General features: G+C 38.1%; 1 long non-coding RNA gene across 1 annotated transcript; it reads right to left on the bottom strand.

The window, feature by feature from the left end:
* On the bottom strand, positions 1-25,027 carry LOC311432526. The gene is made up of 2 exons (XR_014690117.1): positions 24,822-25,027; positions 1-505 (listed from the first exon to the last, which is right to left on the bottom strand). It is a non-coding gene; the product is annotated as an uncharacterized lncRNA (long non-coding RNA).
* Positions 25,028-26,392: the final 1,365 nt, after the last annotated feature.

Consider the following 26,392-nt stretch of genomic DNA (forward strand, 5'->3'; position numbering starts at 1 on the left):
AAAGCTTCAGAGAGCATATATTTTTGTGGTTGAGAGGTACATCTGGCTCCTACTAACACAGGTCTGGATCTCAGGGTGCAATCAAAGAGCAAATAGTACCAGAGATGAAAACTATGCTTCAGGCTCAGAGTACAGAACATTAACTTTCACTGCCAAACAGAAACATGAATAAATGGAAAAACCCTGCAAGTGTCCATTAGGCTTAGGTTTTGACTGACAGCCAAAAATCATTTTTAGAAAATTTCTGGTTCATTTCAATGAAGCCGTTAAAAGAAATCTAGATATGACATGCTGCTTTATTTCTGTGTGTGTCTTTCAGAAGAGTCACCATTGTGGAAATGTCACTTCTGGTATTACAAGATGATTCACAACAGATGTTATTATTTTTTTTTTTCCTCTGTTGAAAGTAGAGCTCTAGGTAACAGTCAACTGAATAACTTCAGTCTTGCCAGAGCCCCAGAGGTTTGATTCCACTGGACCCCTGTTCTTTTTTAGCTTCGTATTCCTGTAAAGACATAGTTATGGAACATAAGTATAATAATATAACTGGAAAAAAGATTTATTGAAAAAAAAGATTTTACAGTGGTTATACTGGCTGCAAGCTGTATTCTCAGCTTCCCAGGCCAAAGCCTATGTTTTCACTTCTAAGCCTTCATCTTATTCCAGTACTGTCACCTTCAGCCCCCCCCAGTGTTTCCTCTGCTCTTTTGGGATGCTCTGATTCTTCTGTCCTTCAGCTGCCCTGTGCTACAGCCCCAGGAAAGGCTTGTATAGATGTCAAGGGAAAAATGGAATGTATTATTTTTGATGATTTTCACTGAGATTTACAGAATAAATGTATTTTGGTAAAAGAGGGATACCAGGACTAGATCTTGCTGGCTCCACCCTCCAGCCTAAAAGTACAAAATGTTCTCTATGGGATGTTTATTTACTGTTATGTCAGCTCCAACAGGCAGAGCTTCCTCTTCCACCAACAGACCTTTCTGTGACACTGTTTTTCTAGCTGTGCAGATTTCAGACAATCCTTCTGCCAGAAGAAAAGCCATCTCTGTTTAGGTTCAGGTGTCTCCCTGTCTGAAGAGTGGTACAGAAGTATAGCGAGGAGAACCTCTGTAAGGCATTTTGGCCCCCCAGGCTGCTGGCATGCCCCAGCGTGCACGCTGCCAGCTCCCTTCCTTGGGAGGGGTGCAGTGTGTGCACGTATGGTGCATCCTCAGGCATGGAGCATCCTCAGGAACCTCAGTTTTCTCTGCACCAGCGGACTGACCACACATAGGTTGTGTTTAACTTGGTGATAAAACAGTGGGGGAACTGTGGAGAAGTGTGCAGCTGGAAAGAGCTTTTCCCCAGTGCTTTGTTGCAGTAAAAGGAGGAGGCATGAGGACCTGCAGAAGATCCCCAATCCTCTCTGCTCCAGCGTCCTCTTGCCAGATGCTGGGAACCTGCACACCATTGTGCCCTACCACCATAGGCACTGAAGGGGCCACCAAGCATGGCTCTGCTTGGTGAGACCACCTCCAGGGCCTGGAGGTATTTTTGCAAAGGTTTTTAAATGGCTTAGCAACTCTTTGAGGAGCCTGAGGTAATCTGAGATCTGACTTGATTATATCTGAGTTTCTGGATGATGCAATTTTTAATTGAATGATAATATTTGTGGTGTTTGGATTCAATAAATTACTTACTGAAACATCAACATCTACAGAAAATTAAATGCAAACACCTTTCTGTTTGGAGGTTTTGGGTGGGCTTTTTGTAGAGTAAATATGATCTTTCTGTATTTATAGCTCTACAACCCTTCACATTTATTGATGTGGTCCATAAGAGAAGAACTTGATAATTCCCAATGCCTCTAGTTGGCACTGTTGCATTACTAATAGTTAATGGACAACTGTTTTTATTTTAGCTTATTTATTTAGCTTATTTTAGCTGGATTCCAGTGATAAGTTCAAAATACAAATTGTTTAAATATAAAAGTGATTAAATATAAAAAATCACAAAGCTTGGAAAAGCAATTAAAATCAATTCTGAAAAATTGGAATGCTTTTAATTTTATATATACATATATATATATATTATTTCAATTTTGGAATTTACATGCACTTAAAGTAATTTGTGAGGGGACAGGGGTAGAAACCCAGACCAGATTTTAAGGAAGAGTGCCAGGAAATTCGGCATGTGTTTTGGAAGAGATTGAGAGCTCAGAAATATTCAATGAAACTTTTTGACTGCCACAAGAAATGAAAAGCGGCTGCATTCCCCTACAGTCAGAGTGTCCCAATAAAGACTTCACAAGCAGGAATGCTCTCCAGAAACACATTGGAGTACTTTGGTGCAGCTGTGAGAGTGAGTCAAGCAGGCATCTGTTGAAAGACATGCCTGTTGCTGTAATGTTTTGTGATGTTTTCCTGCAGTGACATCACTGTATCTGTTTTAAAATGTAATACCATATAACAATCACAAGACATTGTAGGCTGTAAAAAAGGAGTGTTCACAATATCTTTTTGTGTCTAAGTATTCTGTACAGGTATTCCTTTAACTTTTATTATAATAAGGGGTTTATCTCAGGGCTTGCTTCCATGAAAGACTGACGCAAGAGGGCATGAGAGTAACTCAGTATCTCTCAGCTTTTGTCTTCCTTTTACTCTCTGTTCTTCAGCCAAACCTTGATCCTGCAAATTTCTGAGTCCTTGGCCCCATTCCAGCACAGCACTTGATGCATATTTAACTTTAGGCACATTAGCAGCCCTATTGATGTCTATGGGACAACTCATATGCTTAAAGTTAAGCATGTTGTTGAGTGTTTATACTGGATCAGAGAATACAGGATTGAGCTCACTGGCAAGTCTCCAGGAAGGCTTCTCCTAAAGAAGCCAGACAAGCTTCTCTTCTGATGTAGACCTGTCCTGGTGCAGCAGTGTTTATCCCCAACAGGCAGTTACTTGGAAAGGGCTCTTGCTGATCATTTCTTGTGGACTGAGAAGACTGTGCTGCTTTACCAATAGAAAGATTTCAGCTCATGGGAGTGAGCATTCTGTGGAGTCATAATCTGAGGCCACTGCACAAACTGTGAGCTCATTCACTGCAGTTGATCCATGGAGTTGTCATCCCATCATCACCAACCTGCTGTTGATGTTGAGCAACATAGAACATTTTTTATTCAGTCTGAAAAGGATAAGTATATTCATAATAAAGAAAGCTGCTTTTGCATATATTATCTTTCACAATATATGTCGATATATAGAGTATTCAGAAAACTTGAATCAGAGTTTATAAAAAAACAAAACAGACATAAAAAAAACAAACAACAGTGCCAAAACCTTTAAGGATTACTATGGCCTCCTTTTATTACAATTCACACCTGAGAAGAAGGACACAGATAGCATTATCTAAATTAAAACAATTTCTCTTTGAGTAGGGATGCAGAGATGGAAACAGGGGGCATGTGAAAAATGGATGTACCTTGAAATGTTGGCAGGTATCCCAGGTGTTCCTTTTCTTTATCTCTGAGACCATTAAAAGCTGTAGGACATCACACTGTGGTGTTCCCTGGGAAACAGTTCACTTCCAGTGTTGGGACATATTTTTAACCTGGCCCAACATAACTTTTTGCCATTTTATTACTTTTATAACCTGTATAGTTAATACAGAAGCATCTTTAGCTTCAGATTAGCTTTTAACTGTAGCATTTTCTTCACTATTTTTTTTTTTTTTTAAAAGCCAAGGATTAATAGGAGACAGACAGAAACATAGGAGTGAGAGTGAGTCATCAAACACTGTCTACCACTCCTGGAGACAGCCACACCATAATACCCCGCTTATAGCTGCATTGAACTACCTCAGATTTACTTAAGAATTTTGTCCCATTCTTCTTTCATAAAACTTCCTTTGAAATGTACTCCTTTGAGAGAAACTCTTGTTTAGCTAGCCTAGACTTAATGCTTGGCAATTTCTTATCAAGCATTCTTGCCAGCATTGACTTCAATGATTCAATGATTCTTCTATTTTCATGTAAGTATTTCTGCACGGAAATCATATCTCAACTTGGTCTTCATTCTTCTGAACCAAACAAAGAAGAGGAGTTGAGTTCTTCATTGCAAGAAATCTTCTGTATTCACCAAGTCTACTTGCCCTTTTCTGTATCTGTTCTAGCAGGAGTTCAGCTTTCCTGAACAGAAGTGTATCTCAGTGTGACAGATATGGTCCTACCTGGGGCCTGTATGACTGCTCTGTCTCTGGAAACACATTGTCTGATATGACCCAGAGTTACCTATGACTTCTTAAGGTTTTTCTGTATTAATTACTAATGTTCAATCATAATATGATCCATCCTATGGTCATTCTATGACCATAAGTGCACCCATATCTTTATTTTCCAGGCTTTTTTTCCAATTGGCAGCCCTCAAACTCTGAGCAGAAATATCTGCTAGTAGTCTTTGTGGAAATAATTCTGTGTAGGAATGCCTTTTCCATCTTTAACAATCTTTATAAGATCTAGATGGGCTAGCCTGTACGGTGAAGAGAACTGGAACCACTTGTGTTTCTCCCTATAGGAGGATTCGCTCAGTCTATAACTAGCCTGAAGAAGTTAGTTTCCCTAAAGCTGCTACTTTAGGCAACAGAGATGAAAATAGATGAATGCAAACATATAGGTTAAGTCTACTCTAAATCACCATCTGGACAAGCCAGATGGGACTGGGATGGGAGGTGCCAGATGAGGAGTTTGGCTCCGACCAGCTGATGTTAGTCTCATTAGCTATCCTTCCAGTCACATCTTCGGAGGATCTCATTATATCTGCATTCTTCTTTAGCATGTTCACAAAAATAGATGATGTTAGATCTCAAATAAACCTTAAGAGACTTTAAGCCCCAAGATCTGGATATGTTAAATGCTGAAGTCTGTGTTACTGATACTCTAACCAGCCTTATTGTGTCTATTACAAACCCTAGCCATCAGCATGTACCTGTTTAACTCATATGCTGCTGATGATAATTTCCAAGACCTGCATAACAGCTTCCAGATGTGTCATACTCTGATACATATATATATTATTAATTATAATTATATACATATATAATTATTATTATTTATTATTTGAGAATAAAGGATTATCTTTTGCTTGAATTAGTGAGCTGTCTCAGAAAGCAGGTATAACCTTACAGATATATGTTATTGTTGTTGGTCATGTTGTACAAAAGATGGCATAAGTGATTCCAGTGGCTTTATCTTTTTCCCTTTCTTGAAAAAGTAACTTGTTATTGTTGCTTATAGATGTGAAGTTCTGTAACAGGCATTTGGCCGAAAAATTTTGGTGCAAAGTTTCAAGATGTGTGGCTTGTGGTGAGGTGGGGGTTGTAACTGCCATGGGGTTCTGTTCAGGTTCTGCCTTGCTGTACTTCCATGGTGAAATGCAAATTGATGAACTTTCTCTCTCAACTTTCACCACTGAAAATTAGACACAGCCCACAGAGAGACCACTATGTTCAGATTAAAGGCTGTGAAGTGGTATTCACGTTTCTTAACTTTATGTTCCCAGTGAGAAAGATACCTCATCTATGCTAAAAAAAGACTAAGCTAGACTCCTGTTCTCAGTCACCATTTTGAGAGGTCCTTTCTTTCTCAATTGACCAAAAGCAGATGTTTAGGAGATTGGCCTCATTTGCTAAGTGAGTGCTGTGCTATCACCTCCAACCATCTTTTTCTTTTGGAAATGTGGTGGTATGCCTTCTGAAACATAAGCTCATCTTTTGACAGTATGCAATTTTATCCAGAACATTTCCTAATTGTTTTGCTAATAATAACAATGTAGTTTTGAAAATTCTTTTTCTGTCAAGGTTTTCCTAAAGGGTGAAAAATCCTTATTTTAACCATAGCAATTCAGGATACTGTATAAAAACAGTTCTTATGCTGTACAAAAACATTATTGCCACTCTGTTAAACAGCAGAGCTGGCTGAATTTTATTTATTTATTTATTTAAATTATTATTCTTAGGGAAGAACATGAATGACAGAGAAGAGAGAAACATTTTCACTAAAAGTTAAGTTTACAGGGCTGGCGGTTAAGGCAATGTGAGGGGATATTTTTACTTATAAACTGAGAAAACTGTTCAAAGTTTGTCATTTGAGAGGTGCATGCAAATTACACAGGGCTCTGTGACATCCCTTGAGTGAGGACAAGGAAAACTGCATAGTTTGCACCAGTGCTTGTATGATTTCTGTGCTGAGACTTGAATGAAAAAGAATGCCTGACAATGAATGAGCTAATTTGCCCATACTACAGGAAAGATAAATTTAAATGAGTTAATAAATAAAAGAAATAAATTATGTCATTAAAATATTGAATTATTGCAGGAAAACACAATACAAATTACATACCAAAAGTCAGGAGACTTGCTGAAATGTCTGTTGTCTGTCATAAGAACATGAACTGGACTGAATTCTAAACTATGTCTGTGATATAGTGATACTGGAGAGCTAATTGGCACAGGTTCTCACTGGTGGGAATGGGACTAGTTGGGAGAATGCTAGTGGCTTACAGATACTTTCCCCTTCTCTTGCACGTTGATTTAATTCTAGTTCAGCTTGCTGGTAGCCATAAGTTGCATGAGAGTGCTATATGGATGTCACAGCACAATTTACTATGTTTTTGTATCTATCTGAGATGAAATACCCAGATCCAGTGTGATTATAACACAAATACCACGGTAATTTTTCCTCTGGCAAATGAAGACACCTGAAATATGGACACCTGCATCTGAGCAAGTGTCTCTCTTTGCACTCAATGCACTCAATGCACTGGCTCTCTTTGCACTCAATGGAGATCAGCTTAGTGAAGCCAAATTGGGATTAGTCTAAAGAGGAGGTCTCTTACATGTACATTCACAACATCCTCCAAACCAAAAAAACAGGCTTAGTCAAAAGATGGGCCACAACAAGAATAGGAAAAAACCCAGCAATTCCTTGTACGACACTGAACACATTTCAGAGAAACTCTTCAGAGGTACTTTGTGAAGCCAAAATTAATTGTATACTGCTGAGATGGTATTTGGGTAACAAGGTGATAGGGTGATACTCTAAAACCCAGTAATTTCTTTCCCAATCTTCCTGTCTTCATTAATCTCTATTGGCCAGCAGGTCATGCTATTTTGGTTTCTTTTAAAGCATTCTTTTTAAAACTGGAGAAATCAAAGTTTTCTTCAATTGCTTTAGCAGAAATCTATTTCCCATTTTCTAACTGGAAATTGTTTGGAAAGTACCCTTGGGAGGTCTCTTCTAGTGTCATGTTCAAGGTGAGATTGACACTGAGTTCAGACAAGGTTGTTCAGGGCTTTGTCCAGACTGGTCTTGAAAACATTGGAGGAAAGGTATTCTGTGACTTTTCTGGGTAACTTGAAATGATTAACCATTTTTCAGATATTACTTTTTTTAAAATTTTTTATTTTTTTTAATTGTGGAATGTAGTAACTTCTCCTTGTTCCAATTTATTTTCATTTTTCCTCCAGTGGAAAGTCTGATTTCATCTTCTTTATAACCTAGCAACCTAGCAGGCACTGTTAAATTCCCCCTAAGCCATCTCTTCCTCATGCTGAACAAGACCAAATCTTCCAGACTTTCCACAAAGTACACTTGCTCCAGCTCCTGACCATCTTGGTGGCCACTTGCTAATGTGTGCATTTATTGAAGGGTACAAAACTGAATGCAGCTTTACAGATGCAGTCAAATAAGTGCCAAATAAAGGGGAAGAATCACTAACAGAACTTTGGTTAATTCAATCCAGATTATTATTATTATTATTATTATTATTATTATTATTATTATTATTAATAATAATAATAATAATTTTGTCTATTTGAGGACAGGGCATGCTGCTGGCCTATGCTTAGCATACTGCCAAACAAGACCCCAATCCTTTTCAGAAGAGCTGCTATTAAAGCTGGTCAGTGTCCAGACAACATCACTGTAGTGGATTAACTCAACCCAGGTTTTTACAGGAATTTCCGTTTTTATTTCTTGAATTTCATGACACTCCAGAAATATAATCATATTAAATCAGGCTTAGAACAAAGCATATTTAGTTCCTCACCCCACTCAAACAGACAGCAGAAATGGTTAGGATGGAAAAGCAGAAATAGTTAGAATAGAACAACACAAAATAAGACAAAGTGATTTAAACTAGGCAGGAATCTAAAGGCATACTCTTGGTTTGATTTAACAGTTCACAATTGCATATTTAAAGCTAGAGCCTACAAATTTATATCCATAAACATTCTATTTTCATAACTGAGTCCTAAATGAAGGAAAAGTTCTTGGGCATGAGAAGAACCAAACTGGTTTTCTCTTTTGTTCATGATACAATCTGCAAGACACTCTCAAATCTACCTTTGATATACTCATATGTCTCTCATATTCATAGAGGAAGCATCTGGAAAATGATATTTGAAAATTTATATATCAAAATTTATCCCAGAGGTGGATCTTAAAATAATTTTTGACCTGTCAAAGCACAGAAAAACCTGGAAAAAATCATCCCAGCATGTATAATTGAAACTAGTAGACTAGCTGTGCTGAGAGAATTGATATTGCAAACTTATAAGTATAGTTATTAGAGAAAAACAAAACAAAATGAAAACAAACAAAACCAACAAAGAGATAATTATCTAAGGCTATCCTGAGCACCCATTTTGCATATTCATGCAACTGTACTCATCCTTCTTTTCTTCTTTTCCACTGTCCTTTGGTTCTGACTTTTTAAAAAAAAATAAAAAAAAAAAAATTGTACACAATGTCTTTGGTGAGTGGTGTATCTGGACTATGTGTAGTCCAGGTTTATCTTGTGTATTCATTTACACAAGAAAAACAATATAACTTCATCTCTAATCATTACACCCAACAAACAATCAATATTTACTAAATCACTGAGAAATGTTATCAATGAAAAATAAACATTTGGACAAAGTTGTTGCATAATGAAAATAGCAGAATAAATAAGGGGAGAAAGTAGAAAAGGACAACAAAAAGGTCTGATACCTCAAGACAAATTTCAGATTGCATGGTTTTTCACTGCCAGGGTACCAGACACTCTTAAATAATGCAGAAAAAAAAAATCACAGTTTTTAAATGTCATTTTGAAATGACTGAACAGTTATATTTCTTCTCAAGTTGCAATAATTCATCCTAAAAATGATGGTCTAGTTAATATGATGCAGGTTATCCAAGCCAGTTGCCTGGGCCTATCCAAAATGCATCAAAAAAAAAAAAAAAAAAAAAAAAAAAAAAGTCTGGAATGCAAAAAAGGTCTAACGCTTTCTTTGTGCTCTCTTAGCTGTCACATTATTTTATGCAAAACACTCCTAACTCAACAGCTGCCTGTTACATCACAAGGTCAAAACAAAACACAAAATTAGTACTCTCCAGTCTCTAGCCATGTCCTGTTTCTTTCAGTATGAGTTTCATCCTACATCAGTGAAATCAACTGTGATGTGGAGGAGGCCTTAAGTTGGTAATTGATAAAGTACATTACTCACAGAAGTGCGGTTGGTATAACCTACTGAGGAATGAGCTGGTAAGGTGAGAAAGCACAAGCGATGCAGTCAATTGCACAGCAGGTGAAGATGAGGCTCCACAATTGTCTCTGGGCAGGATGAAGAGGGATTCTCTTTTATTCTGTATCCTAAAGGATTGCTGTGTAAACTTGAGAGAAGAATAAATTAAAAATATCTTTTTGTAGCTGTGAATGCAGACATGCAGACTTCTTCCGTGACTATTGCCATTGAAGAAATATACCTGCCTCCTTTGATTATCTTTATTACTTAAAGATAATTTACCTCAATGAAGGAATGAATGAGAAAGTAGCTCTGGAAATTAATTACTTCCTGCATCTTCTCTTTGTTCATCTTAACAGTGCTTGAACATCTTGATAATGCTCCAACTTTTTTACCTTAAAAGTGAAGATCTAAGGTAAGTTTAAGGTAGGTTACTTATGACCAATTTCTATTAAAAAAGCAAACTAAAAACTCATATGGTTTTCTTGTAACTCCTTATTCTATTCTCTTTCAGAATTTGTTTCATTATGTTATATCACATTTACCATTGTCTTTGCATGCTTATGATGTCTGACATCAGGAAAATAACTCTTGACCTTTGTCTTTGACTTAGGTAGTTTGCGTTCCAAAGTGCTTAATAATCTGTTAATTTTTATATGTCACAATTTAACTACTAATCAATATTTTAGTCATTCCTATTGATTTCCCTGAATTTTCTCTTATATAGCACTGACCTGAATAAATTCCTCAGTGGTTGCTTGAACTATGTTTTCTGTGACTCTGTGGCAATGCCTGTAGACCATACTCACAGGGAGTCTCAGGAGTCCCACTCCTTTGGACTATCAATTTCATAAATGACTTTGGAAAGCCCTATTTCTGTATTTTGATAGCAAGGTATTTTTGGTATGTTTGTGCCCTTGGGAAATGTAGCATATTGTGTTATGATGATACCATCTACCAGTTGTATTTATCATTTTTCTATGCTTATATGTTATCTCATATTTATTATATAATATATACTATATATTTTATATGATATATTATATACTATATATTATATACTATATATTATATAGTATATGTTATATCTTGTATATTATATCTTGTATATTATATATTATATATTATAATGGTACATTCATCAGAGCTTTCATGGAATAGTTCTGACACAGAGATGTAAAGTCCATGTGAGTTTTCATAGAAAATCTTAATGTAACCCAGTTGTAAGCTGAGCAAAGTGAAGACTACCAGGAAGTTGAAAAATCAGCAGTAATATTTTCGTTATTTCTTTTCTTGCTGTAATTAATATATATATATAAAAAAACACAACAGTAATAGAAGTTTTTCAAGTGAAGTGTTTATTTGCTTTAATTTGTTCCTCATTATATGAATACTTCATCCTGAGTTATTGCTTCGTATTTTCATGGCAATGGTTGTGGTATAAACAATTCCTTAAATATGAACAGTATAAAGCAATGAGCTTCTAGAAGACAATGCAGGTGATGAGCAGTATTAGGAGACAAGGAAAAATGTAATCTCTTGCATTAGTGAGATGGAGATTAACTAGCAAAGTAGTTACAAGAATTCTCTGAAAAACAGTGTTACCTTACTCTGGAAGTTCAATGTGCAGTCAGTTGTGCCTCTCCCCAGCTAACAGCATTATTTCCTACCACAAGAAAATAACTTGTTTGAAGCTTTTAATAACTTAATTTTCTTCATTCTTCCTCGGTTCAGAGAACAGGATGTGCAAGAGAAGCTTAACAAACCACTACCTGTATCAACCAAACTGCTTTTACCACAACGGGACCTAAATCTTTTTTCAGAGATGAATAAGGTGTAGATATGTCTAAAAATGTCTAGACAGGACTTCCTTTTCAGTACTTGGCAGTATTGTGATACAAAGCAACATTTTGATAGCTTTTTAAATTTCATATTTCAAAAAAGGAAGGATGGATTTAATAAAATAGATCTCTAATAAAAGAGATCTATAATAAAAGAAGTAAAGTTTAAGCTGATGTGTTAAAGCAATCAATTACTGGCAGTCCAGTGACATCTTTTCACAGATGGAGGTGCTCCATGGTACTGTATCTACTTTAGGTCCTTGCATACAGGGGTGAGCCACTGTATGATATCTGCCTACGGAAATCCCTTATGAGGGACAGATTTCAACTTAATGAAAACAACTTGAATTAAGACAGGGTGGGAAAGAGATTTTGGGAATAGGCAATGAGGATTTCTGCTTTTGTGATTCTTCAGCTACTGTGAAATCTATGTTGGTGTTACTGAGATTATAGATTTGAGTAGGCAGTAGATACTTTATTCATGGACTCCCTCAGTTGTGTTAGAGGCTATAGTTAGGAAAGGAGTATTCCTTCCTTTATACCCATCTCACTGGTGAACTTTGCAGAGGAACCAAATTATCTCAGTTTTGCAAAAACTAAAATTAATGAATTAGCACAGGTTAAGTAATACAAACCCATGTCTGCCTGACAGATTTGGTTTATATCATGTACCACAGTATAATTTCTTATCTCAAAATCACCCATTTCAGAAACTGATAATTATTGTTTTCTAAAAAAAAAAGATAAAAAAATAATTGTTTTTTAAAAAAGATTTTTTAAAAAAGGAAAATGTATTTTGTACATGGCCATCTGCAAGGTCTCTTGCTTACATTTTCTTTAAATTCCTGGCTAAACAACAGAAATCAATAACCTCATCCCAAGTTTTCATTGTCTTTGAGAGCCTTTTCACTGACTTTAGAAGGTGCTGCCTTTGGCCATGAAGAAACAATGTCTATTGATACTTACCTCTATTTGCTTGGAATGTTGGCAAGACATAACTGTAGATTTTGTGCAGCTCTGGCCACAGTGGTCAGTGAAAAAATCAAATTAAATAATCCAGTACAGCTATATTTCTCTCATGATTTCTATCCTTTCAATGATTGCCCATGTACCTGAAGTAATTCTTACTATGAAATGCTGTTTTATGTATGCAGTCTGTTCTTTCTTTTCTTCTGAGACTGATGTACAGAAATGTTCAATAATCATGAAGTCTGGCTCTTGACGGGTAATGTGACCCAAGCAGCTGCCCTTTAAGTAAGAAGTTGTGATTGAAAAGACATCTTCTTGAAACAACTAATTGAAACTATCTGGCCTTATTCTAGACATTTCTGGTAGTGTACTGGATTGTTATAGGAAACATGAAGGGATGACAGAAAACATTTTCAGCTGTGGTCATGGACCTCTGAATGTCTTTAGAGAAAAACAGAGTTCATAGAGTTCCTGCATATGGAAAACAAACATTTTTTTTTCACATACTTCTGTAAAAACAGAAAGTATAGTGCATTTTTTGTCCTTTTCAGGCCACGTGGCAATATTCAGGAAACATAATGCTACAATGTTGGGTAACCATGAAAAATTCTAGTTTACACTGGGATGCTATGCACAGATCCACTAAAGCTCAAGATCTCTGTGTCTTAAGCTCCAATACTTACCTTAAGAAGTGACATAGACCTTGTGCCAACAAGTAAGTCCATATTAGTTTGGATGGAGTGTTATTTTACCTCACAATAATGTAAGGATTTTCAGAGAAGGAGTGCAAAAGAGGAGAAGGACTGAAAGAGTGACAGATGGAAGGGATGAAGAATGCAATAGAGAAGAGTTAGCTGTGTAATTGGCCTGACAATTTGTTAGTAAAACTAAGGATGAATGCAAATGTGGAACATATATATGATGTATAACAATACTGGGTAGAAAGACACATGTAAGATTTGTTTTGTGTCTGACAGTTATTTGAACTTCTGTGTAAATTTTGTGTCTACATAATCCTAGAAGCTAGTGCAGTTGGAATAGACTAGTCTATGCAGGTCATAGCTTGTAAGGGAGTGGTGCACCTCATATTAAGTACAGTCACTTTTGACCTTCCAATGTGAATAACCAGGTAGCCATTTCTAATTTGTTTGACCAAGGTCAAGGTATGGGACTCTAACTCCTTCTCAGCACTTACAGTAAGACCTACCCTGTTAAGTGAATTTAGAACACTGAACACTTAGATTTAGAATCTGAACACAGATTTAGAATCTGAACACTGCAGATTGGAAGAGTGACATCTTAAATGTGATAAGACAGCAGAGAATCTTCCTCTTCTGCATGACCTAGTTTTTTTGGGTATAATGCTTCAGATCACCACAGTCTCCCAACACTTAGTGCTGTTCAGGAGCTCTGTTATTGAGGCCTGACAGCAGAGAGCTCAGCATATGTGTTTGGCCAATATGTATCAGTAGTTAGCAAAACAAATAGGATGCTTGAATGCAGTAAATTACAGTTATGAAGTGGAAGAGAAAGTATTATGAACTCAAGCAACATCAATCCATGTGTTGACATGTAGTAAATCTCAAAGCTCAAAGATTTTGCTAATTAAAACACATTTGGAGTGGAAAAAAGAGACTGTTACTCCAGAATTTAGTAATGCTAAACACAATGCTTCTTGGGGTGATGGCAGTGTAGTGGAAAATATGTGTAACTCTTTACAAGAATCCAAAAGAAAGAAGGGAAAATGATGTCATTAATGCATTTATTTAGATGTCTTCTTAGTGTTATTAATTTTTAGTGGCTGGCATAGAATGAGAAGAGATCTGTATGTTTGAAACATCTTATGCGTATGAACTCATATTTTAGCTGGAGCTCCAAAATAGTAGTGCAACATAAATGATAGTAAAACCAAAATTGTGGTGGATTGACTTTGACCACTAGTACTGTTTCCCTTTAGCAGTAGTTAACCAGACTGTTAACTACTCTGAATAGTAGACAAAATAGCAACCCAAATTTTTATATGCTCTTCTATATATTGTAAGTTATGCCTGTAAGTTATAACATAACTCATTACTTATTATACATTTATATAAGAAGAGTTTTCCCCCCACCAGTTTCCCTATCAGTCTTGTCTTAAATACACTGAAGAATGTTAAAATATCTCCACTGTTGGACATTTAAAATAGAAAAGATGACACCAGGGGTATTTTTTCAGTTCTCAAAACATGGTGTCATCAATACGTCATGAAGTGGTGGTTGTATTATTTTCTTCCCTCTATCCTCAAAAAGCTGAGTCAAACTTTGTTTCTTAAAATGAAAAGATAGGTTTATCTGCATTTACCTCAAGTCCTTGTTCTTCCTGCTGGGCTATCTTCCAAAATTTGTTTGATAAAGATCCTTTTAAATTCCTCTTTATTCTTCAGACACTTTGTTGCATTTTTTCCACCAAAAATACTAGTTCCAGGAGACACATGTGAATGTCTAAAGATCTCAACACTGAAAAAATACACACAGAATTCTAATACCTTGAAACATATATTTTTTTAAGCTAATAAATGCAAATCATTAAATAAATATAAGTTATTGGACTTCCAAAACTATTTAATAGAGTAAAGGCATGAAGACGGAAGCCTGAGAACACTCTCAACAGAGGTAGATTTTTATTCTCAGTAGTCCCTACCCCACAAAAAGAAAAAAAAATGTTGCCAGCAGGTACCTACCTAGCTGCTCACTCACTCCCCCTCCTCAATAGTAGAATGAATAAATGATAGGATGAATATCTTGTGGGTTGAGATAAAGACATGGAGACTACTTAGAAGTTATCAGCAGAGACAAAACAGTCTTGAATTGGGGACAATTAATTTAATTTATTGCCAGTTAAAATAGATTTACATAGTGAATGATAATAATAATAATTAAAAAAATCCACAAAAATTATAATAATGCAATAATACCTTCCTCCGGTCCACCCCCCCCCATCCCCCTCCCCCTTTTTTTTTCACAGAAGCTCAACAAGGTGATCTTCTAGGCATTACTATAGAAGATAGGGATTTGCTTTGAGCATTTAAATGTTTCTCAAAAAAGAGAATGGACAGATGTGGTAAGAATAATGAATGAGAACTCTGCAGACTGTCATGTAGACTATGAGTGGTCCCCTTGTACCTGCAACTGACCAAGAAACAGCTGATGGTTTCTGTTTCTGTTCAGTTGTATTATTTGTTTGAAATTCATCCGTTCTGTCAAATTATTTTAAGACTTTCTGAAAGTTTTTCTCAGATTCCATTCAGTATCATATCTGCATTTCTTTTATCAGTTTGTACGCAACATAAAAAAAGACAAAGGAGAAAGAAGTTATTTGCTAGGGCAACAAAGAAAGTAAGAGAACCGACCAAACTGCCCATTCCAGGGGTAATTCATCCTGTCCTTCTAGCAGACATAGTGTTCCAGGTGTGCCAATTCCCTTGCATGACCACTGTGATGCCTTTTTGAACCTTTCTCCCTATTATGCTGCTTCATATATCCTTTTTCCAGTGCAAAAGAAAGAAATGAATTTTAGAGTTTGGGGGATGAGAGACATGAAAAACATTTTATTTATTTATTTCCAGCTTGCTTCACCAAGGAAAGAAAAGTAGATAAATGAAAACAAATGGCCCCATGAGAATTTCACTGTTGTTAAAAAGCTATTTCTCATTTAAAAATGTAATTTCACTGAAAAAAATTAAACATCTGTAATTGTGCTTTTGTTGATTCTGAGCGTGCTGAAGCCAACTGGGAGCTTTCCCACTGATTTCACTGATTTTGGATGGGGTCTCTTATGAACTAACGATGTGTTGTTGATTTGATGTTTGTTAAAAGGGAAGCCAGAACTTTCTGAAACTTTTCCTCAGACTCATTATCCTCTGCTCAATTTTGTTTCTGTATTTCTTTGATGAATGAATGTATGACATCAAAAGGAACAAGGGAGAGACGAGTATGAGTTTACATTTCCCTTTCCCAGAACTTGCATGGTAACTTCATTTGTTGTCTGTTGTTTTAATGTATAGCAGGCCAGTATTCATGTTGCTTTCAAGATGGAAGTAGAGATTTTCATTATTCTATAGGAAGCATTTTCACGGCAAGATCCTTTGAACATTTTCCATTGCAGACTAATGGAGAATACAAAAAAGCAATGGGATACCATTAGAAAATCTGATTTCATAACATTTTAAAAAGCAGCCTGTCTTCTTTTTAATCAATTTTCTAAGGTCTTGCTGAGGACCCCTCCTGATAGTTTGTCATCTTGTTAAAAATAATTTTTCTTTTGCCTTTGCTCTGATGGAGGTGGGGCCTTTTTTACAGATGGCTTGGTAAAGTGAGCAGGAACCCAGAAAGAGGGATAATTATTCATAAATGACATTTCCCATTTCTGTGGTTTTTCTTGAACAGGAAAGATACTCTAATGTTTGGTTCTAATGAGAGGAAAGGATTTATTGTGTCTCTGTCTTGTCTCCTGGGAGTGTAAATGCTTTACTTTCAACTCTTCAAGTAGTTTTGATTTTTATTTTTTTTTTTAAATCCCAAATGCATTTTACTTTCTTTTGGCACTTAGCTCCAATCATTATCCAGGATCCTGGCTGCATAAAGACAAAATGTTAGATAACCGGACAGCTACTTAGCTGTCTAATGCAAGCTTTTCACAATAACCCGCAGGAGCACATCATTTTAATGATATCATTTTTGAAGGTTAATCTGCACTGGGTGTGAAGCATTAGGTCACACTGTATGTTTGTTTTCAAGCCCAGGAGGTGTGTGGGCGGAAGTGTTCTCTTCTGGTGCTGAATAAAGCAGATACACAGTCATGGCACGATGGCCAGCATGAGTCCCAGGTGGGAAACTGTTGTGGTAGTGAAGAATTTGGCTCTAGCCACTGTCAGCATTACCTCCATTTGAGGATACTTCCCCTTTCCACACTGTATTGTTCATTTCTGACTCACTCTCAGACAGATAAACTTGGGAGTCATCATAAAGAGTCTGTTGAGCTACAGGAAAGAATACCTCACATTTTTACATGCTCACAGGTTTTAGAACAGCTGTTTTCTCCTTCAAAATGTGTGGAACCAAACTGTAGAAGAGGGAAGTACATAAATTAAGTAACGTTGAAACTTCTGGGCCTTAATTGTGCAGCATATTGACTAAGCGCATTGACTTTACCTGCTCTAGGGAACCTGCTTTGGCAGGGGGGTTGGACCCGATGATCTCTTAAGGTCCCTTCCAACCCACCCCTACAATTCCATAATTCCATAATTCTGTAAGAGCATGTGGCATTTGGGGAAGCCAAGGGGTTTTTTTCAGGCTGAGCAGCTTCTCCATAAGCTGTCAGTCAGAGGACTGGACCTCATCTTTTGCTCCAGTGAAAATCCTAGCTTTCTTCTTACAACATATTATCTGCTAATAAATTGAGAATGGTCTAAGACCCAATGAGGATGAATAGTTTCCAGTGGTAGGAACTAGGGAGCTGTATACAGCTGTTATTAAAAGGTGAATTTAACAGAATAACAACCTCACTCTTTGTTTTTCATTTAAAGGAAATGCTGTGTTAAATATTGAATGGCTCAATGACAGCTACACAAAGGGGACTTTCTGTAATTTATTGTGCACGAGGAACTCAGAGATGTTATGTGAAATCCCTTGCCTACCTAGCAGACCTAGCAGAGTCTTGAGAGTTTCCAGGAACTAGTTTGAAAATTATAGGCAGCATTGGTAAAGTCCACTGATGAACTGTGGGAAAATCACTGCAGTCCTGTGTATCTTAAACCCTTTGAAAGAAAACCACAGGGGCACCATACTGCTAATTTTGAAGAACTCAGACAGCACAACAGAGAAATAGCCACTTCTCCATTACAAGACCATGATTCATATAACATTTCTTTTCTTCCTCCTCCTTATATCATCCCAAAGTTTTTTAAAGGCTATTGTTGCTTTATTAAAAACAGCTCAGCTCCAGTTTGCTATGTCCAGTACTCTGTGAATTTATTTTTATCTGATTGCTGAACTCAAGATGCCCAAAGTGTTCTGTTATCCTCTATAGGGTTTATGTGGCATGGTTTTGGTAGTAGGGGGCTGCAGTAGTGGCCTCTGTGAGGAAGAGTCCAAAAGCTGCCCCGTGTTAGACAAGGGCCAGTTTCAGCTGGCTCCAAAGGGGACCCACCACTGCCAGAGCTGAGCCAATAAGCAGTGTTTTTTGCAACTCTGTGAAAGCAGACTTAAGAAAGGGAAAAGAAAAGGAATGAGAACCAGCCCTGCAGACACCACCGTGAGTGCAGGAGGAGGACAGGAGGTACTTCAGGCACACAGCAGCAGTTCCCCTGTGGCCTGTGGAGAGGTCCCTGGTGGAGCAAGCTGTCCCCCTGCAGCCTATGGATCCCACATGGAGTAGATCTCCACCCTGCAGCCCATGGAGGAGCTCCCAGTGGAGCAGGTGGGTGTGGCCTGGAGAAGGCTGCAGCCCATGGAAAGCCCCCACAGGAGCAGGCCCTGGGGCCAGAGCTGCAGCCCTTGGAGAGAAGCCCATGCAGGAACAGGAGGACTGGGGGGAACTGCAGCCCGTGGGGGACCCTTTCTGGGGCATCTTGCTCCTGGGGGATGGACCCTGTGGTATGGAGCCATGTGAGAGCAGTTCTTGAGGAGCTGCTGCCTGTGGGCAGCCCCAGCAGGATCAGTTTGGGAAGGATGGCATCCTGTGGGAGGGACCCTACGTGGAGCAGGGGCCGAGAGTGACCGTAAAGGAGTGGCGGAGGGGACTGACTGGAGCCTGCATTCCCTGTTCCCCTGTGCCACTTAGGGGGAGGAAGTAGAAAAGGGTGTATGAGAAAGACGGTATTTTTAGTTTGTTTTTATTTTCTTACTGCTCTAGCTTGTTATTGATAGGCAATAACTTATATTAACCTCCCTATGCTGAGTCTGTTTTGCCCATGATGGTAATTGTTGAGTGCTCTCCTTGTCCTTATCTCAACGCTTGAGTCTTTTCCATCATATTTTCTCCCCCTTTCCTATGAGTTTAACTGCCCAGCTGAGTAAAACCACCACATCTCCTCATTTAAAATATTTTTTCCTACATAAAGCACATGTAGGCTTCAACTTGTATAATATACTCCTTGTTGGTGAATGAAAATGTCTACATGGTGCTTTACTAAATATGCCATCTTATATTTGGCAAAAACATATCAAAACTGTTTTCAAGGAAGAGGATATGACTGAAAAAATAAAGAGTCAGAGAGTCATGAGCTACATTAGCTCTGTGAGAAAGAGAATTTTCATCACTTTTTCAAAGCCAGCTTCCTACAGCATGTGTGATCAGCACCTGCCAAGCACATGGAGAATGTATGAAGTGAGAGTTTTTTCAGTGTTTAGTGAATAAGCTGCTCTTGAAACACACAATGTACTTACTCAAGAAATAGGCATAGCAAAGGCAAAAACAGTGCAAAGGTTCCTAGACCTCCAGTGCACTTACTCCACAATGAATGCCTTCCCTGCTAAGGCAGACAGAGATGAGCTTTGCTTCAGTGCTTAGTTCAGCTCTGTCCCCTCACCTCTCCCTGAAAACCAAACAGCTGACTCTCACATTCCCTGGCTTTATGGAAATTCCTTGGTGAGAAGCTGGACTGCACCATAGGAATATTTTAGGAATATTCACTCTGATTGTTCACAAGGTGATTTCTGCCCTCAGCAAGAGTGAGACGGTGCATTAAACTCATTAACATGGATGCTATAGACAGCAAAGCTCGACCACAGCTTTGCTTCTGGTAGTCTCTGAGAGAGCTCCTACCTCTAGCAGCCTGCCTAGGGTGCCCTGTAACTTTCCCAGTTAATATTCAAGTTTGTGCACAGCAAGTTACACTGAATAAAAGATGTAGCCAGCAGAGGGCAATGAATGTTAGCTTTTGGAGCGATTGCATAAAGCAGTCCCAAAGTGGTCAAAAATGTAGGACAAAAAGGTCGAACAAAAGCATGTTGTGAACTATTGCTATACATCTATTTCTATTAATTACTATGAGACCTAAAAGAACCCTTGTAACCATGTGAGCTATAAACCTCCTTTTTAACAGTCATATTAAACAATGTAGTACCTTATTTATGACAATATAGTTAATAGTCTTTTCAACAGGGGGAAAAAAACTAATAAAAATGATACTGTCCTAAATTAGGACAAAGAGCTTAAGCCAATAGCCAATAAAAGTGTAGCTCTTCATATAAATCCTGTTTTATTGGTCTGTTCTGGAGAGCAGTTGTTTTGTTTAACTTGATAAACAGGTCATTTTTTCCCAAGACAATTAGGTGCCTGAAAGAAAAAAGGGAGGGCCGGGAAAGTCACTTCAGAGAAGAAAAGCTGCTTCTTTCAGTCAGATGCAAAGCTCTTTATCACAGATACTATTCAACATGCTGGAAATAATGTGAACTTACAGTATGAACAATTTTTTTTAACTTGGTTGACATCTGCTAGGGACATAACTTATATCCAGGCACTTGGGCGAGCAGTTGGTGCCAAGAGAGTGCAACATGCAAGTATTATTCACCTCTAACAATCTGGGCAACATCTTTTTTTGAGACTAATTGCAACTCTGGTTGCCAAATATTTTAAAGCTGATCTTTTGGCATTGCTATGTTAACCAACGAACAGCTTAATAGCAGGAAATGCCTGGAGTGTTAGTGGGAAATAGTATTTATTTATTCTGTAGAAGACCCTGAAGGAGCTCTTCAGCACTGGGACCCTGTTGCAACTCTGCTATGCTGTACAGGAAGGCTCCTCTGCACAGTGGACCTGAGCTTTACTACTATATGTGTCATGCCTGCTCAGCGATCTGGGGTATGTCACTTGATTTTTTTCTACTGAACTTCCTATCTTGAAACAGTATTAGTAATTCCTCTATTCAATGTGCTATCAGAACTATAGCTGCAAATGTCTATATTAAAGCTAGGTTGTTTTTTGATACAGGATAGGAAAGAAGAAGAAATATCTATTTTATGAATGTTGTAAGTCCAAGAGAAAAATGCTGGGCTATTTGACTGAAATGAATAGATCTTTGCCTCCCAAAATTTCAGCAGAAAGCTGGCAGCTGTAACTGTCATAATGCAATTCCTGTCTGACTACTCAGAGTAACAGAGCCTGGCAAGTGAGCTACGAGACCTCATGCAAGAAAGAAAATACTCCTTTCAAAGAGGTAAAGAATGGAAAGCAATTTTGTGCAATGATGGCACAGCCTTGAATTGCTCTGGAGAAGGAAGAGCAAAGTCCCAGAGGAAGCAGAAGGATGTATACCATATACACCCAGAAGAGCTTCCCAGGACAGGAGCTGGTGGTAAGTGCCCTGATGTTCCTGGCTATCAGCAGTAATTATCATTATAGCTGAAGCTCTCAGCACCTGTGTGTACTTAATTCAGAAAGAATACAGGAGATATTACACTGTGTCAGACCCAATAAGGAGATGTTAATAAGTACCTGTTTGCACATGAAGCAACTGTTGCTTCTGAGCTTTTATGATGTCTTGTCAGCTAACATCGAGGAGCCCAGCTGGCGCCAGCTCAGACGTGAAGTGGGACCTACCTGGAGAGATGGCAAATATTTGACTTGGTGCTGATGAGCTAGATTTCAGTCATGGCACTCTGCTCCCTGTCAAGTGAATTGTGGCAGAGGTAGTGGGTGTGCTTGAACCCTGACAAGTCTCCTTTCAATGACTGCTGACTTTTGTCTTTTCACTGGTTTGTCTCAGACTGAGCTCCAAGCATCCCAAAATGGGGGCTATCAGTGGCAGCAGGGGGTTGTGAGTAAAAGGGCTTCATATAAGTGCAGAGTAGTACATGAGGTGGGGTGACAATCACCTGGAACTTAGACTATGTGCTCATGATTGGTAAATTAAGTGAAACTAGCGAGCACAAGAGCTGTAGACAATTCCCAAGGAAATTATATTCATAGGCTTTACTATTTTACGTATATACATACTTATATACGTATGTATTTTGAGGCTAAGGGGGTCATTACTTCAGTCCTTCAGTCTCCTATGTCTCACTCATATGACACGGGGAACTGTCATGAAGATATAGAAAAAATAAAACATGTTTGCTTTTGTTTTAAAGACCATAATAAAGCATTCACATGAGCACATGTGAAGTGTAATCACAGAGTGGCTCCACTCTGAGCTCTTTGACTGCTGCCTCAAGTGCTAAGAGAAGCTGTTCCCAGGGCGATAACGTACTGGGGAGGGGAACACAGAAGGGTGACAGTCCATTCCCTGGCACGGGGACCTGCAGGGTCTTCTTTTTTCATAAATGCACCCTTCCAGGTGTGCAGTGGAGGGCAGCCTCCTTACACTTCCCCTCTTCTAGGGATAGCTTCCATCCTGAGTCATCAGGGCCAGCTGAGGATTTGATAAACATAAGGTTGCTCCAGTTTAGCTGCAGCTCGGTGTTTTAACGAAGTCAGGGCACTGTAATGCAGCAGCACTTCTGCCAGCCTGATGTACTCTGCCAGCATAGATTAAGTGAAATCAGTGAGCATGAGAGTTGTAGGCAAGTCCCAATTAAATTATATTCAGAGAGTTTAAATATTTTATACATTTTATTTTCTTGAGGCTACAGGGGTTGGTAGTTCTGTCTCCTATGTCCCATCCACAACAGAGACTTTCTCCCAGCTACTCCTACCCTTTGAGGACAGATAGTAAACCTTAAGGAAAAATGTCAACATCCATTGATATCCACTCAGACGTGCAAAATAAAAATCCCTAACTCCTTGCCCTCCTTGCCCTTTAAATTAATCATCGGGGGATTTTCTTTACTTTCCTGTCTTGAGCCATAGAAAGAAGAAGATAATGTTGAAGTATTTTTTTCTTTTATTTTTTCTTTTTTATTTTTCCCCAGAGGTGTTCACACAATAGAGCAAAGTTGAAAGCACTAATCAAGGATTAGGCAACCTTCCTTCGTGTACTTCCCCTCACAACCATTTCTTCAGTGGCCAGAGGAATATCATCTGTTTGGGAATGGAAGGGAAAGACAACTCCAAAAGAGTCTCTTCCTAACCAGGGGAATGGGCATTGGCCCCCTAGAAGCCTCCTAGGAGGACACAGGTGAGGTGGAAGGCAGCTGAGTCCCATACAGATGCACTGTGGAGGTGTGTGAGCATGACAGTGCCCTGGTAAAGTGCTGTGGCTGGTCACTGGACATCATCTTTGAACTGCATACAGATCAGGCATCATGGCTGGTGGTCCCTATGATGAACATTTCATAAGAGATCCCATTATAGTTAAATGATGAAGAAACTCTTGAAAGCCTATCAATTTATGAGAAAAGTGCAATTGTTGAATGCACTGGGAAATACACTTGGAAGAAGGAGAAATTTTGATATTTTCAAGAAAAGCAAGATTTAGTTTCAAAACTTGTGAGAGAATCACAAATGCTTGAGGTCTAATCCTTTCTCTACCATTCTTGCTTGGCTTCAGTGAAACATAGCCTGTCCTATTATTAAATGTGGAGAGTAATCTCTAGTGCCCTTTTATATCCAATGAAAAAGTTTTATGGTTAGCACTTGCATTCTCTGAAATATCTAATATTAGGATTCTTTGCTCATAAGATCAGAGTTATACATTTTAAATAGAGGAGGTGAAAATAACAGAGTCAACAATAGAATATCACAAATGAAATAAATTTTTGATTCTTTTGTATTCAAAGACTTGAAAGTAAAAGCTTAATTTACTTTGTATTTTCTGCCATTGCAACCACAGTTAAAGACATTTAATTAAATAAAATATAATAATGAAAAGACAAAAGAACAGTTGATCAGAGAGGTGAATGAAGTTTTTGAGTTTTATATAATAGGGATATGGGAAGTTGACAGTGGTGAAGAAAAACATCTTAAGGGAAAAGATTTGTGTAACTTTAGAATGTTTTACATCTTAAAGAGTAAACACTTGCTGCTGTACAAGAATCAGCTACAATATTGTTACAGCTTTCAACAAGGAAGCTGTGCAGTTTGTGAATGGAGAAAGCAAAACACAGAAGAGTAAAAATATTTTGTAACCACATTACAGTATAGAAGCAGGAAGTGAATTATAGAGTTTTCTAAATCTGGAAATATTAATAATCAAACAATATCAGCTTATTTCCAGGTAGTCAGAATTAGGTCATTTAAAAAAATGCCTGTAATCTGATAGATAAACTAGCAATGCATGCATTCTTAAAAATGAAAGTGCTTTCTCTCAGTATAGACTTATTATGTCTTACGATGTATCTTTACATTGAGGACTTCTGTTTTTAACAGTGGGTTGTAATATGTCTTTGCAGTTATGAGATGTCTCCCACCTTCTGACCAAAAAGGCAAAAGTAGACTGGAAATTTCCATTTTGATAAGAAAGTCTTAAAACAAAAAATGGCATGGGTGTGGTAATGCAAAATATATGTTGACATCATGGGCTCTCAGCCAGATCCGTTCTGACCTGATCCTACCTTCTCTCCTTCCTGCTTTTTCCTTTCCCATCTTTTCCTTCTTTTCCATTCTTCATTGCTCCAACCCTATGATGGCCAGTTATGAAATGCTGCCAGTCAGGATTCCCAAGCTTCAAAGGGATCTCTCATCAGCTGAGACAAAGCCTCTTTTGTGTAGCTCTTGGAGAGTGTCTCTGGCTGCTTCTGCGCAGTTAGGGAACTTTAGTGTTTCTTTTCCCTCCAGCCTCTTGCTGCACCATCTGGATGTTGCAGGGATGGTTTTTTTGTTTTCCCCCAGGTTGCAGGTGAAGTATGATTGTATGATTGCAGTCGGTATGATGTTTTGCAGGGACATATCATTCTACATGAATGGATACAAACCAGTCTACTTTTTTTTTTTTTTTTGGTGAGGAAATCTCTCCCTGTAAGGTATATATCTTAACCTTGTGTTTTGCCTGCTCAGCAATACACTTGTAGTTGAAATTCTTACCAAATGGAGTTCATGGATACAGTCACAGAAAACTGTGAAAAAGAAAAGTAATAGAATTAACATTAAAAACTTTTTGATACAATTGGAATGAGGTTCTGAGGCTCAGGAAATACTACTGTGCTTTCTGAAGGATGTCTCGGATTTTCCAGGATCTGTCAGCTTGATTTCACAGGGCTTTGCTCTAATTTTCCATGTCCTGTTCTCCAAAAATGTGAGTGCAAACAATATGCCAAGTGCAAGCACTGGGAAGAGTTCATCCTTCTCCTTTGAGGAAGTGATATTAAATGGGTAAGGAGGCAGAACAAGAACAGCCACAGTAAGTCACATCTCTGATCTGTTTAACTCAGTATTCTATCAGCTAGGGTAGCTAGCAGGAAATATTTAGCAAGAATACCAAAGATAGGGCAAATACAGTAGTAGCCTTTCTGTAAGAGAATCCAAGAACTGGGAGAGAGGGATGAGAGCCAATGGATGAGGCTTCTGAAGTTCTCTTACCTATTTGCAGTGCAGAATTTTAAATTGCCTACGATTTATTCTCATGTAGAAAGACAGAGCTTATTAATGGCTTTGCAAAAGGAAAAACTTGCATTTAATTTCTCTTTGCTTCCGGCAGTTGAAGTTTAACATCACTGCTGGGGCCAGAGACTTCTCAAGGCAGATGTAGTGTCCTTCTGCATGTCAGCAGCAGAGTGCTGGTTCTCCCCAGGGCTTTCACACACTTGTATTTTCCTGTTTTTTTTTCCACTTCACAAATCCAGAAGATCTTACCTCTGGTCAGTGGCTCAGGGCATCCATGCCTGTCTAGATCATGTGGCTCTTTTTTATTGTTGTTGTAAGCCTATGGGACTGGGATTGTAGGAGTGAAGTTGAAGGTTGACACAAGTAGCCTTCTGTGCTGACTTAAAAAAAAAAAAAAAAAAAAAAAAAAAAAGGCCTCATATAAAGGTGGACATTCATTTTTGAGAAACAAACAAACAGAAAAACAGCAAATTGGAAAAATTACTTCCATAGACTTGTTCACTTTCTTTTGGAACTGAGGGACCTGTGAGAGTAGTGGCCTAGTGACCACTTCAGCTTCCCTGCTCAACAAGAAGGATGTGAG

Source organism: Aythya ferina (assembly GCF_964211825.1).
Source record: "Aythya ferina genome assembly, chromosome: 2".
NCBI lineage: Eukaryota > Metazoa > Chordata > Aves > Anseriformes > Anatidae > Aythya > Aythya ferina.